Source organism: Amblyomma americanum, chromosome 6 (genome assembly GCF_052857255.1).
Source record: "Amblyomma americanum isolate KBUSLIRL-KWMA chromosome 6, ASM5285725v1, whole genome shotgun sequence".
NCBI classification, from domain to species: domain Eukaryota; kingdom Metazoa; phylum Arthropoda; class Arachnida; order Ixodida; family Ixodidae; genus Amblyomma; species Amblyomma americanum.
In genome coordinates this window covers 186,862,893-186,877,851 of record NC_135502.1, presented here as the reverse complement: position 1 = coordinate 186,877,851, position 14,959 = coordinate 186,862,893, and the positions used below count along the sequence as shown (strand labels likewise).

The 14,959-nt window shown below is 47.0% G+C and overlaps 1 pseudogene; it reads right to left on the bottom strand.

The window, feature by feature from the left end:
- Nucleotides 1-2,976: 2,976 nt before the first annotated feature.
- On the bottom strand, nucleotides 2,977-4,298 carry LOC144095069 (uncharacterized; annotated as a pseudogene).
- Between the last annotated feature and the right edge of the window lie 10,661 nt (nucleotides 4,299-14,959).

Below are 14,959 nucleotides of genomic sequence, written 5' to 3'. Positions count from 1 at the left end.
AAGGATGTTCTCGACGAAAAATTTCGCCACTTGGGCTGCGCTGCCTTTCGGCAGAGCTTTAGTTTCAGCGAAGCGGGTGAGATAGTCCGTCGCCACGACGATCCACTTATTTCCGGAAGTTGATGTCGGAAACGGTCGCAACAAGTCCATCCCGATCGGCTGAAAAGGTCGGTAAGGAGGCTTGATCGGCTGTAGTAATCCCGCTGGCCTTGTCGGTAGTGTCTTGCGTCGCTGACAGTCTCGGCATGTCTTGACGTAACGGGCGACATAGGCGGTTAGGTGCGGCCAGTAATATCTTTCTTGTACCCTTGATAGCGTACGGGAGAAACCGAGGTGCCCAGCGGTCGGATCGTCATGTAGGGCGTGCAGTACTTTTGGACGCAGCGCCGACGGAACAACAAGAAGATAGTTGGCGCGGACTGGTGAGAAGTTCTTCATCACGAGTAGGTTGTTTCGAAGCGTGAACGAAGACAATCCACGCTTAAATGCCCTAGGGACAATATCGGTGTGCCCTTCCATATAATCGACTAGGGCTTTTAGCTACGGGTCTCCTGGTTGCTGTTCGGCGAAGTCTTCCGCACTTATTATTCCAAGGTAGGCGTCGTCATCCTCGTCATCTTGCGGCGGCGGGTCAATGGGGGCGCGTGATAGGCAATCGGCATCTGAGTGTTTTCGTCCGGACTTGTAGGTTACAGTGATGTCGTATTCTTGTAGTCTGAGGCTTCACCGTGCCAGCCGTCCTCAAGGGTCCTTTAAGTTAGCTAGCCAACACAATGCGTGATGGTCGCTGACCACTTTGAATGGCCTGCCATATAGGTAAGGGCGAAATTTCGCTGTTGCCCAAACGAAGGCGAGGCATTCCTTTTCGGTTGTACAAAAATTGCCTTCCGCTTTTGATAACGACCGGCTAGCGTAAGCTATCACGTGTTCATGCCCATCTTTTCTCTGGACTAGGACGGCACCGAGGCCTAGGCTACCGGCGTCAGTGTGGATTTCGGTATCGGCGTGCTTGTCGAAGTGCGCAAGTACGGGCGGCGACTGCATGCATCGTTTGAGTGCTTGAAATGCGTCGGCCTGCGGCGTTTCCCACTTGAACTCGACGTCACATTTAGTGAGCTGTGTCAGCGGCTCAGCGATGCGTGAAAAGTCTTTGACAAATCGCCTGTAGTAGGCACACATGCCAAGAAATCTACGCACTGCCTTCTTGTAGATGGGCTGCGGGAACTGTGCGATGGCAGCTGTCTTCTGTGGGTCAGGGTGGACTCCAGACTTGCTGATGATGTGGCCTAGGAACAGAAGCTCATCGTAAGCGAAGCGGCACTTTTCTGGCTTCAGAGTGAGCCCTGATGACTTGATGACCTCTAGAACTGTGGCAAGTCGCCTAAGGTGATCGTCGAAATTTGCGGCGAAGACAACGACGTCATCCAAGTAAACGAGACAGGTCTGCCTCTTCAATCCTGCTAAAACCGTGTCCATCACGCGCTGGAACGTTGCAGGCACCGAGCACAGTCCAAATGGCATAACCTCGAACTCGTAGAGGCCGTCTGGGGTGATGAAGGCGGTCTTTTCGCGATCTTTTTCGTCGACTTCTATTTGACAATAGCCAGACTTGAGGTCCATCGACGAGAAGTATTTTGCGTTGCAGAGCCGATCCAATGCGTCTTCTATCCGTGGGAAGGGGTATACGTCCTTCTTCGTGATCTTGTTCAGACGACGATAATCGATGCAGAAACGGAGGGTTCCGTCCTTTTTCTTAACCAGGACAACAGGGGATGCCTACGGGCTTTTCGACGGCTGGATGATGTCGTCGCGCAGCATTTCGTTGACTCGCTCTCTTATCGCTTCACGTTCTCGCGGCGAATTTCGGTAAGGGCTCTGTCGGAGTGGTCGAGCGCACTCCACGGCGATTATGCGATGGTTGGCGACTGGTGTTTGTCGAATCCTCGACGACGTCGAAAAGCAGCCTTTGTATCGTCGGAGCAGACTTCTGAGCTGCTGTTGCTTAATCACGGGGAGACTTGGATTAATGTTGTAGTCTGGTTCGGGAACCATGGTCGTCGTGGTAGATGCGGCGGAATCCGAGAGGACAAACGCATTACTGGTTTCCAGAATTTTCTCGATGTATGCGATCGTCGTGCCCTTGTTGATGTGCTTGAACGCCTGGCTGAAGTTTGTCAGCAACACTTCAGTTTTCCCTCCATGCAGTCGAGCGATCCCTCTTGCGACGCAAATTTCACGGTCTAGCAGTAGACGTTGGTCGCCTTCGATGACACCTTCTACGTCAGCGGGTATTTCGGTGCCGACCGAAATAACAATGCTGGAGCGAGGCGGGATGCTCACTTGATCTTCGAGCACGCTCAAGGCGTGGTGACTACGAGGGCTCTCCGGCGGTATTGCTTTATCTTCCCGACAGCGTTATTGACTTCGACTTCAGGTCGATGATTGCGCCGTGTGGGTTCAGGAAGTCCATACCGAGAATGACGTCTTGTGAACACTGTTGGAAGATAACGAAGGTGGCAGGGTAAGTGCGGTCATGAAAGGTTATTCTTGCCGTGCAGATTCCAGTCGGCGTGATGAGGTGTCTTCCAGCGGTCCGAATTTTAGGGCCTTTCCATGCGGTCTTAACTTTCTTCAACTGGGCGGCTATGTGTCCACTCATTACGGAGTAATCAGCCCCTGTGTCCACTAAGGCGGTAACTGCGTGGCCGTCGAGAAGCACATCGAGGTCGGTGGTTCTTTGTCTGGTGTTGCAGTTAGGTCTTCGCGCCGGATCACGGCTGCGTCGTGTTGAACTGAAGTTGGAACGTCGCGTCGTGAAGTCGTCTTTCGTCGGTGTATTCGTGGCTTCCTGACTTCGTCGGGACGGCGGCGTGTCGTTATTATGTCGTCGAGGTGGTCTCTGCGCCGTCTTCGTCGGCGGCGGAGGATCTTCGTCAGTTCGAAGAACAGCAAACGCACCTCCATCGGTTGCTGCTTTTAGTTTTCCGGATATGGGCTCGCAGAGCGGCCCCGTGCTGGGCCAGTGTATGGACGGCGCTGCGGCGACAGGTAGCGGCCTGGTGAAGGCGACCGGGATGGCCGTCGAGGGCTCCACTGAGTAGCGGCGAGGTAGTCGGCGATGTCACGAGGGCGTTCGCCTCCCCGAGGGCGCGGTGCATCGACGGCGAACCCTCGCAATCCCAGGTCGCGGTATGGGCATCGGTGGTACACATGGCCGGCTTCCCCGCAGTGGTAGCAGAGCGGGCGGTGGTCAGGAGCGCGCCAAACGTCTGTCTTCCTCGGGTAGCTGCGCTGGTCGACGGGTGGGCGTGTTGGTGGCAGCGGCGGTGGTCGACGGAATTGCGGCGTTACAGGGTCCTGGCGCAGTCGTGGAGGGGGACCTTGACGGCGGGCGACGGCGGCGTAGGTCATCGCTTCTGGCTGGGGCTGCGATGATTGTGGTTGCACCTCGCGAACTCCCAGCGATCGCTGGACTTCTTCTTTGACAATTTCGGCGACTGAGGCCACTTGAGGTTGCGATGAAGGGAAGATCCTTTGAAGCTCCTCTCGTACGACTGCCCTGATGGTCTCGCGCAGGTCGTCGGTGGCCAGTGACTGAACTCTGGCGTAGTTTGTCGAGTTCGTGCGGCGGTTGTATTGTCGGTTCCGCAGTTTGAGTGTCTTCTCAATGCTGGTGGCCTCGCGAAGGAACTCTTCTATGGTCGTCGGTGGGCTTCCTTTACACCACGCATCAGTAGGCGGACTTTCTTCTCTTCAGACATTTCCGTGTCGGCGTGCCGGAACAGACGGCTCATTTCCTCAGTGAAGATTGCGATCTTCTCATACGGCAGCTGCGCTCTGGTCTCCAGTAGAACTTGGGCTCGCTCTTTACGCAGGACGCTTGTAAATGTTTGCAGGAAGCTGCTTCGGAACAGGTCCCACGTCGTCAAGGTGGCTTCTCGATTCTCGAACCACGTCCTGGCGGCGTCCTCCAATGCGAAATAGACATGTCGCAGCTTGTCGCTTGCCCAGCTGTTAAACGTAGCGACCCTCTTATACGTTTGCAGCCAGCTTTCCGGGTCCTCAAGTGTGGAACCGCGGAACGTCGGTGGTTCCCTGGGCTGCTGCAGCGCGATGAGGGACGCTGGGGCTGCCATGGGGGTTGCCTCGGCCACAATCGTCTTGGTCTTCTTAGGCAGAAGTCCGTGCTCCGGGGGCAGCTGTTGAAGACGGCGGCTTGCTCGATTGTCCAGGTCTACGTTGGTGTTCTCTTTGCGGTCCGGGCTTGGATCACGGCTTGTCGGGGGCGTCCGGTACATGAACAAAACAAAAAAGAAGCACCTCCACCAGATGCCACGTGGTGGTGACGTTGAAGATCACAGTAGCAATACTGTGAAAGACAAAACTAACTTTTATTGGGCGAACCGGTGCCCACAAAAGAGGCTACACTTACAGCACAACGGTATAAAGAGAATTTATTGGTACACCAGACCACATTTACATAAGAACACTGGCAGTCACGAACAGTACATAATGTAATTTCAACAAGAAGCAAAATACAACGGTAGCGGCGAGCACGGTCGGCGATCGCCGAAAACCTGATCCGCGGGTCAAGCGCGTCGGCTGCTATATAGCATTCGTCGAATGTTCCAGACTAATCGTTGGGACCCGCGTGCCTTCCACGAAGTTCTACACCATTCGCGTCAGGCGATGAAATCAGATAACATATGGTTCGTCTACAACAGACAGCGAACAGAAGCATCGATGACTTGAAAGAAACTTCGGATAGATGCAGGCGCGTCCCGCGTCTTGCGATAACACTTGTTAGGCGGTGAAACGTGGTCGCCCGATAAAGATAAATGACACGTGTCAATATGGATGCCAGGTCATAGCGGTGTGACAGCCAATGAAGTTGCGGACTGCCTGGCAAAGGCCTCCCTCAATGGCCCCGTGCTACCTACCGTTCCGGCTACAGCATACATTACAGCAGCGAGGTTCCGGAAACAAAATTTGTTAAGAATGACAACTGGATCTCTTTTAAAATTGATGATTACCTGCACCTGAGGTATTCGTGGAGCAGGCAATCATGCCGTTCACGGCAGGCTGAGGTATCTCTGTCAAGGCTCCGCTGCCAAATCCCACCCTTAAATTTTTATTTGCACAGGTCTGGGTTGGCGCTTATTCCCGTCTGCGTATTTTGTGGTGAGCACGAAACAATAGACCATTTTTTGTTGTTTTGTTGCCGGAGACAAAGTTTGTTAAGAATGACAACTGGATCTCTTTGGAAGCACCATACTTGGGTACAGCCACAAGTCTGTTTTTACTGCCGTGCAAATTTCTTTAATAGAATCAAGACGGCTACCTTGTTATTTTTTAATTTTTTAATAATATTTTTATTCTTACAATTATAGTTATCATTTAACTAATCGGCTATAAACATCAGTCTAGATCTCCTGCGTGCGTTCCGCATTTCCCGTTTCATTTCGTTGTTCTTTTTGTTCGCTTCTTCGGTCCTTACCATTCATTTTAATTTCAACCAGGAATTATTTGCCTCAAAAAATCTCTGTGCCCTCCAATTCTCGGCCAATCCCCCTATGTGGGCAGGTGCCATAGTATGAGGACAACAAGAACAATGGTGCGGTATCTGTCTCGCATCTTGGCGGACAACTGAACCATGCCGTAAGAGAAGGGATATCGGAGGGACTGAAAGAAGAAAGGCAGAAATATGTGCCGTAGTGGGGTCTTCAGAATAATTTAGACCACCTGGGAATGTTTAGCCTGCACTCACATCGCACAGCACACGGGCGCCTTCGCGTTTCGCCTCCATCGATAACGCGGCCGCGGTCGGGTTCGAACCCGGGAACTCCGGCACAGTTGCCAAGCGCCACGTGAGCCAATCGATCGAAGTGTCTGAACGAGGGGACTTGCATTCGTCACACCCTGTTAGCATTTTTAAAACACTAGTTCGCGAGGAAGCCCCACGAAAACTTTTCTTCCCCGAGAACACGCACCCCATTATTTTGGTGCTGGTGGTACATACATTTACGCAGTATGAACTCCACTCTGTCCGAACGGATTACGCAGCAGTGAAAGCCTGCGAAAAGAAAAGTGGCCATAAGGTACCTCAACTGCTGTTTTCCCAAAGGTTAGTACAGTGCTAACGAAGGCCGTGTAGATAGCAGCGCAGTACGGAGAGCCCACTTGAACTGGCTCCAACATGTCATACTTGAACACTGCAGCATAACTTTTTGCTTGCGCTTAAAAATGCACTTATTGTTACAACAAACACAAGGACAGCACCAATCCAGCCACAAATAAAAACAATGCGTGGCACGCAGAATGATGAAGCTGATGTCGATGGGCAGGCCTTCCGAAGCAGATGGCGCTACAATGCTGCCTACGAAATGAACTTTTTCTGCAACTGATACGAAATGCGCTGGAAGCATTGCTGAGAATCATTAAGAAAGGACATCACAGAAGCACCATAAAAACAACGAAAGCTGACAGCAAAAATATCGATAGTACAGATTTTATACAAAACTGCCAACCATAAAATCAAAACCGAAACTCTGCAAAGAAAGCACCCGGCAGACGACTTTACCATTTTTTTTGTCATCGAACTGCGTTGACCTACAACTGCACCAACTTGAGTCTGAAATTTGAAGCATGAAAATGTTATTCCTGAAACCGGCACCACTTTTTTCCGGTCCGAGTCGCGACAGCACCTGCGTCACGGCAGCGGCGGATCTGCCAGGCATGAGAAATATTTCAAGCAGAAATTTACAAGCTTCTTATGTACACTGTAGGTCTAGCTATTCTTTCTCGAATCATATGCTCTCTCCTAACCGAACAAGATTGGTTTCGGTTCCATAGCGTGCACTACCATCAGACAGTACACGGGCCTGTAGCATTAACGCCTCCATCGAAAACCGACAGCCGCCGCGCGATCGAACCGGCTTCTTTCGGGTGAGAAACCGAGCACAATAACCACAGCAGCGGCTGAACTGAGGTGCTGGCATTCATGGAGGGACATGGAAGATATGGCGAAGAAATGAATTGCGCAGTCTCGACCCCTTTTATCGAGGCGTCATATCTCATTTCACAAGGACGGGCAAAGATTGCAGGCTGAGATAAGCCGCGTTTACAAGAATACAGCAGTGCCGCACCGCAGATTTCGCGGACGTGACACGCCACTATTCACATATATACTATCGGGGACAAAAGTTAGCGGGACGAGAGTTCTTGGAAAAGCGTTTCTTGCAACTCCACCTCGCTAGTCAGTCGCCAGATATGTATGAAGTATACTGAAGAGTGCTTGACTATGTTGGCCTACCTTGGCCATTGTCTGGGCCCTTGGCAACTCTTGACTTCATCATAATAGCCGTCCTTTTGACGTGGTCGTCAACCACCATGCTCGATGTTGGCTTTATTTGTTAAAAGATCCATTCGGTCGCCTGGCTCGATGAGCTCTACATCTACAAGAATATAACACACATGTCTTATATAGGTCGGGCCGCAAGCACCATGATGCTGATGCCTTGTTCTGCTCCCCGCTATTGGCCGAGCTGGCCAGCCTCACTGCACTCGAATCCGCTGCGCCTTCGCTCAACACCTGCGACATGCCTTCTGAGCAGCGTAAAGACCACTGGATTGCCTCTTTTCTTGACTTTCTCTCAGCCCCATCTATGGTGCCAGCGTACTGCTCATGAAAAATTTGTAAATTGTAGGGTTTAACTTCCAAAAACAACCCGCCGGCTACAAGGGCCGCCTTAGAGGATTGCTCCGGATTAATTTAAAGCACGTAAAGAAGACTGAAGATTACATTTTATGTGATGTGACCATGCTGCTTCGAGAACTTTGCATAAGCTGTCAGAAGCAAAAGGCCAAGGGCTATCCCGAACTATTTCCAGCGTAGTGTCTCATAGTGTCAGAAGCTTCAAAGCATTTATGTAAAGAAAGCTAATTGATCAACAGCTCAGAGCGAGACTAACACCGTTCTTGCTTCAGGTTGTTGATCAATTCGACCTCACCATTGCATATGCTAGGCATTCTGCTTAGCTTGAATATTGAGTGACTGCCCTGGCAGGCAGTGGTCCCTGGTTCTATCCCCAGACTAAGAAGAATTTTCCTTCAGCTGCAAAGCTTCTGAGAAAGCTGTCTAGCTTTGCTCTGCAACCGTATAACTGCGATAAAGTAGAAACTCATGAGTAATTACTGCCTAATTGAAATGCACTTCGCCTGTAGTGTTTCCTTTAAACACTTTGGACTATATTGTGAATGTGCATTCTAAGATCATCTTCTATTCCCCAATATTACCCTTGCCCCAGAACAGTTAGCAATCTGAAACTCAAAACAAAATAAGAGGCTCCATGCTGCCACTGTCAACACGAATTTTCTATTCAGTCTTTAAGAATATATGCATGCTATTGTAACGATACTTTTGATACAGCATTGCGGACACAGACTTAGGACACAAATCAATCGCACTCTCACTATACAGTTCCCATTGAGTGCCTCTCACTATGAAAGTTCATGTTTACTCTTTGATTATAAGAGGGTTTTTGCTTCAGTGCTGCCTGCACTACTTATCCCTTTCCAATGTTCTATTCTTTTGCCAAGGCTGTGGAGTCTGATTGCACCTGTTTCAGTTAATAGGTATATCTAGCAAGCTAGTAGCTGCAGCGCACAGAGTGTTTAAAGTTACTTTCCTTGCAATGGAATAAAATGTAGCAAGCTTTTAGATAACTGCATTCTTATGCTGCAAACCTGTTGCACCTAACATGTGCTTTCTGGCAGTTTCTCAGGGTAATTTTTCTGCATTTTTGGAGTACACTGATACTTATGGTTAGAGAAAATGTTAGATAATGCTTTATGCAACATGCATGGAAGCAACTTCACACTTTTTTGCAGTGGCTGCAATCCTAGCAGGATGACCTAGAGCATGAACACATGCTGACGTTTCAGTTTAGGTTCCCTGTAGGGAGCTTTCTAGAAAGTATATGCTTGCTGCATGAATTCGAGGGTTGGACGGAAACCTGTCTCGTCGGGGCTGTACATGGAGAAGGCAGAACACAGGGCAAAATAAAATGAACTTCTAAATGACGTTTCAGCCCCACACGGGAGGCTTGTTCACAAACAGGTGCAGATGTGTAAGACTAGCTATTCAATCTTGAAAATGTGCCCTAGGCAGCAGGCGTATGCACTAGAAAGTGCCCCGTCAGTGCGATTAGGAGTGTTCGGTTGTCTTAATGATTAAGGAGTCTAGAAATAGACAGCTCCAGATGTTCTTTTCTGTTATTAAAATGAGCGCATTGTTTCAATCTATATCATGCTGCTTGCTTTCAAAATGTTTGGCGACTGCATTTGAAGAAGGTTTCTTGTTTGCAACATCGAACTGGTGTTGTTTCAACCTTTCAACAGTTTCCACTTTCACCCACATACACATGATTTTTACAGTCTCTGCACAGTATACTGTACACTACGCCTCAAAATCTTTCTCTTTTTTTGCGGACAACAGCTCTATACCTGGCATGAAAAGTGATGATATTCTTGAGTTTCGTCTTTAGTCATTATTCTCCGCAATCACTGTCTGCAACTCTCTACTAACAACCATCGCATCATCTAGTACAGAAGCATCATTCCATAAAAAGATGAAAAAGTGTGTACTTTTTAATTACCTCCTTTTGCCATGCCAGTGAACCCGGTATATATTGTGTATGACTTTAATTGCTTGAGTGCTTTTCTAAAGTATTTTGTTCTCTTTTTGCTGTGTTCCTTCATGAGTTTGTAAAATTGAGCATGCTTAATCAAATTCTTTGTGACTGTTAATTCGTGCTGCACCTCTTTTCCGACATGTAGTTGCTACTATGCGTCATATATACAATTAATAACAGGAGGTCCCCCCGACAGTTTCTACTTGGTGCTCCTCCTCTACTAATTCATTTACCGCATTCCTGCACTAGTTTTTGAACAATAGTGTATGTCAAACAAAATTTTGCAGTGGTTATTCGTCATCTGCATGCCGTCTTGCTCACATCCTCTTAGATTCACACCGCCTGCTAAGCTAGACCGCATTCTGGAGGTCAGATTTTGAGTTAACGCGATTGGTATATTATTCGAAGATGTTAATCAGGCCAAGGTATTTGGTCCTGATGATATTCCTCCAGTGTAATTCACAAATTGTGTAATCATTTCGATAGGTACAGAGTTAACCATATTACTTTAGGAACAAGCAAGACATTTAGTTTGGGAGTGCTTTTTATCGCAGGCCTTAGAATAAGCATGTGAATTACATTTGTAACAAGGCCGCCATCGGTTCAGCGTTTATTACAGTAGAGATTTCGTCATTTGCTAATGATTTCAGAATACAGCTGATAGTCATATCTGATCAATACTTGAATATGGATGTGTTTCTTGGCGCTTGCATACATGGCCACTTATAAGTAAATTGAAAAAATTCACAACAGCGCTGCTTGATTTCTACAGGGAAATTAAAGACAGTAACTCAGAATGCCAGAGCAACCGCAAACTGAAATAGAAACAGCAGAACGACCAACGGAAAAATCTTGGATTAAAATCTTTCTACAATATTTACTTGCTAGAACTGCTGTGAACTGTGGGAAATATACTCAGCCAACCACTTAATTACATACTGAATCATTTCAAGGTAAAAGAGCGTTCCTTAAAGGGTGATGTTTTCCATTCTTTTTTTTACCTATCCTAGAGTGGAACAACTTAGTGTCATGTACTGTTCATACATTATCCAATGGTGTTTTCTTCCATGATTTCAATGAGTAGTCTGTTTCCTTTTTTACATTTTTGACTCTTTGCAGTAATGAACTATGAGGTGGTGCAAACAACTGTTAAATAAAAAATAAAAATTGATGTTCAGAGAAGTAGCCACCTTTCTTTTTATTCTCAGGACACTAGATAAGCTCCAAGCCATCAAAGGGGGCTCACTACACAACATCAAAAGAGACGTTATGCATTGGAGAAAAGGAGCAAGCACATAAGCGAAGCATGAAATGCAGGTCTCTAAGTGAGAGAAGCTTTCACTTTCAGAAGCACTATCACCTATGCTTAGGACCTACTAGATCACATATTGCAGAAGATATGTGGATGCTACATCGATCTCAGATTAGACACAGAGCAGTGGATGCAATATTAATAATGACTACTGTTTGCACTCTGAACAGTTTAGATAGGGGAAGTTGTGCTTAATGGGATTTTTCTATTCCTGTATCCAATGTTAAGATAAGAGAGCAAGTATATGCCATCATGAAACTGTTCGCAACAGTGTCTAAAAGAAATGATCTTACAACCCAATGCACTGTTCTAGATTACCTGACACAACTGTCACTTCAGCTCCTTTATATCAGTTTCGCCTAATCAATCATGCGATAACGTCACCCGTAACCGCAGCTTTCATGAGAGGTGTGAGATAGATATTAACGTTTGACGATTCAGCAATTTGAAAAAAAAAATGTGCCACAAACCAAGACAAAGAATGGGAAAATTGAGTACGGACTGTCGCAACAATTGTGCAATAAACCACGAAAATATACGCTGAAAACATACAGCATACAAAAACCACTCCGGCAAGGACTTTACAGCAGCCCCGCTAAGAGAAGACTCAACAAAGAGACAGTGCCGCAGAAAAATCACCGACAATGAAACAAAAGTTCCAGTAGGAATGTTGGCTTGCTTATTGTGAAAGGCCAGGAATTTTTTACACTGCCGGTGACTCTCACCTATTCGCACAAATGCAGGCCAGGCTAGCGTTACTACACTACAAATTGGGCCTGCGAAACGCGGGGCGTCTGCAGCGCATGTTTCCAACAGCAGGTAACAGCTGGAAAACATTGCATTTGTCGGGAACGGGCGTGGGCAACACTGAACTTGGCTGTAGCGTCTGTTCTGACAACATTGCACTTGTCAGGAACGGGCATGGGCAACATTGGGCTTGTCTGCAGTGGCTAGCAAACTTAAACACGCAGGCAGGTTACGGACGTTCGCCACCCGAGGCCGCGACAGTGCTAGAGGGAAGGAGGGACGCTTTTCTCAGAACACCCGCCGACGTCCCCGTTTTGCGGCGACAATGCGGCTGAGTGGGGAGACACGAGCAGTGACTCTGTGGAAGCCGCCATGCGCCCACCACCCCCCTGGTCCGTCTAGGTTTCAGGGGTCATCACCGCTGGGCGAAACCGGTGTGGACGCTCGCGCTTGACCGAGAACAATGAAGCGCAGCGTACGGTCAGCGCGGATGCGCCTACCAGACGCCCGAGGACGGTGCATGCCAGCGGCTCTCTAGAAGAGGGCCAGCTTAACGAAATGTAGATGTACAAAGGGATGCTGAAGAACGTTCCGAGGCAGCAACGACAGGTCGGCGCCACTTTCCAGATTTTTGGGGACGCCTGTCAACAATTGTCACCAAGAAGAGTAGTTTGTTACTCGCGGTGGTAGCGGCTCGTGTGAGATCGATAATTGCCATAATGCTGGAAGAAGCCAGGGTCGCAGGAACTCAGAAAGCCGGCGACAGGTGAGAGTGTTTTTGATGTATTTTCGTGTTTCTCTTATTACTTCGTGAGAGAGTTTGAGTAATACCCTGGAAGTAAGGGGCGTGGCGAGTAAACTTAGCGGCCCAATCAATTCAAGTGTCCATTCCAGGAATGCCATTTTTTAGAAGCAATTTTGATGTCCTTAACGTGCTCTGTATTTTAGGAAGAAAGGCTTGAACCTTGCAGATACTGGAAGGCGGGACATGCAGCTTATAAACCAATCTTGTTGTGTTGTGTTGGGTTTAATGGTGCATAAGCGTTTAAGGCTATCGTGTGCCAAGCTCAATGGATAAGAAATTGTGTTTGCAGATTTTTACAAAGATAAAAAAATACTGCAGTGTAGGAAGCTTAAACAGTTATTTTCTTCTACATAGTATTCAGAGCAAAAAACAAGATTTATGAGTGGCTAACATTAAAAGTTTCAAAAGAGGTCGGGTAGCCTCATCAGACGTCTTTGGATGGGCAAGGCCTGGAGGCCACTAACCAATCAAATATTAAACCTCAGACCTTTTCTCAGGAATAAGAAAGTGGTTGAGGTGTACTAAAACTCAAACAGACCATTTGGTAAAAAAATTTAGTCTCTTGAGAACTCCGGTTTGCTTAAGAAAGATAGCACATGATATATCAATAACTTGATCATCTCCTAAAAGCAGTGCAGGATGAAAAGGATTGTATTCGTTATAAAATTGATTAAAGTACTTATTCCTTACTATTTCTATAAAACGGTGAGTTGAGCGAGTTGGTACATACTGCTGGGAATAACAGCGCTGAGACGAGGGACAAAGAAAGAAGAAGACAACAGGACCGGCGCTGACTAACAACTGAACGTTTAGTAGAAAAACATGCAAAATATACTCCTTTGACAACCACGGGCGCGTGCGCAACACCAAAAGCCACAGTGATAAATCAAGCACTTGAATCCAGATATATTAGTTCACAGTCATGAACTGTTACAGAGGTGGCGTTCACGCATGAGTCAATGTTTTAATGAATATAAAACTCTTCACTGATTTTCCTTGTTAGTTTAACTTTGTGTTTGTACAGGATTCTAGTTCTGTTAAAAATGGGTGTACATGATTTTTCAGAAGAATCAGGTTGGCCATTACTGGGACAGTTCCTGTAATGTAAAGCAAGATTTGAGGACGGAGCCCATTTCAAAGAAGGATTGTGGTCTCGTAGGCGGGTATTTTTCCAGTTTCGCACTATAGAATAAAAAGTGGTTAACCGTAACTTCATCTCCGCATTATTCGCAATCAGGTTCAGCTCATTTTCTCAGTAGGATATTGCGTGTGAGGTGCGTGTGTCCTGTACGAAGACGGCAGATAATCACTTCCATAACACATTCCTGGTAAGTGCAGGCCTTCTATTCATTTATAGCTGGTTTTGCATTGTGCAGTTTGTTTTTTACTTCGTTGTTCCACGCGTACTGCCATTTCTGTCCTTTGTTATAATGTGTTAAGATAATACAATATTTTAACAAATTATTTTCTTTGTTCATATGCTTGTCACATGCTTGAGAAGGGCATAAGTGTGCTCTCTCGTTGCCATTAATTCCGTAATGACTTGGTACCCAGCAGAGTTTTAGGTTTTGTCCTTTAGCTGTGGCTATTACTATGTTGTGTATGATATAACCAAGTAAAGGAGTTACTGCATTTTTACTATAGTGGAGAGCTGTAAGTAAACTTATCGAGTCGGTGTAAATAATACTGGTTTCGAGGTTTTCTTTTACTATTTGCTCAATGCTATACAGACGGCGTAAGGTTCAGGAATGAAGATTGATGCGCACTGTGGGAGCCTTACTATTACATTGCATTTCTCTTGTACCACTGCACTTCCAACGTAAGCATCTGTTTTTGAGCCATCTGTATAAAAAGGTGTGCAAGTGCCATATTTTTCCTCGAGTGCAAAATATTCTGGTATTATAAGCTGTTGTGGAGTTTGTTTTTGCTGAAATGTGTAAGAGTGAAATCACAGATTTCAGAAAAATTCTACCATGGCGGCAGTCGATCTCGTCTTCCTGCAACGCATGGCAGTGTGTCTAGTACGCCGAAATTTTGGAAATTCGCTTCAAAACGCAAGAGCAGTGGCCTGGCACTTTGCGTTTTGTTTTTAAAAGGGTGGAGAGACCAAACTTTTGGTTTTCGTGCTCTTTTTTTCAAGCATTGCGAATTGCCACAGGACGCGGGATACATGCTGCTCAATTCATATATGTGCGGTAAATAATTTGTTATTGCATTCTTTCTACTGAGCGATTCCGGTTTCGATTTTTGAGCGCCGGGGTGTGCTGCGACGTCACTTTTGGGGAAGAGCGGCAATCCTGGTCACATGGGCTCCAAAAGTTGTGACGCATGGATGGCTGCATCGTCAGCTCTTGTACACCTACTGTGCATAGTAGCTCCTTCCGAAATACTGTGCCGGAAAAC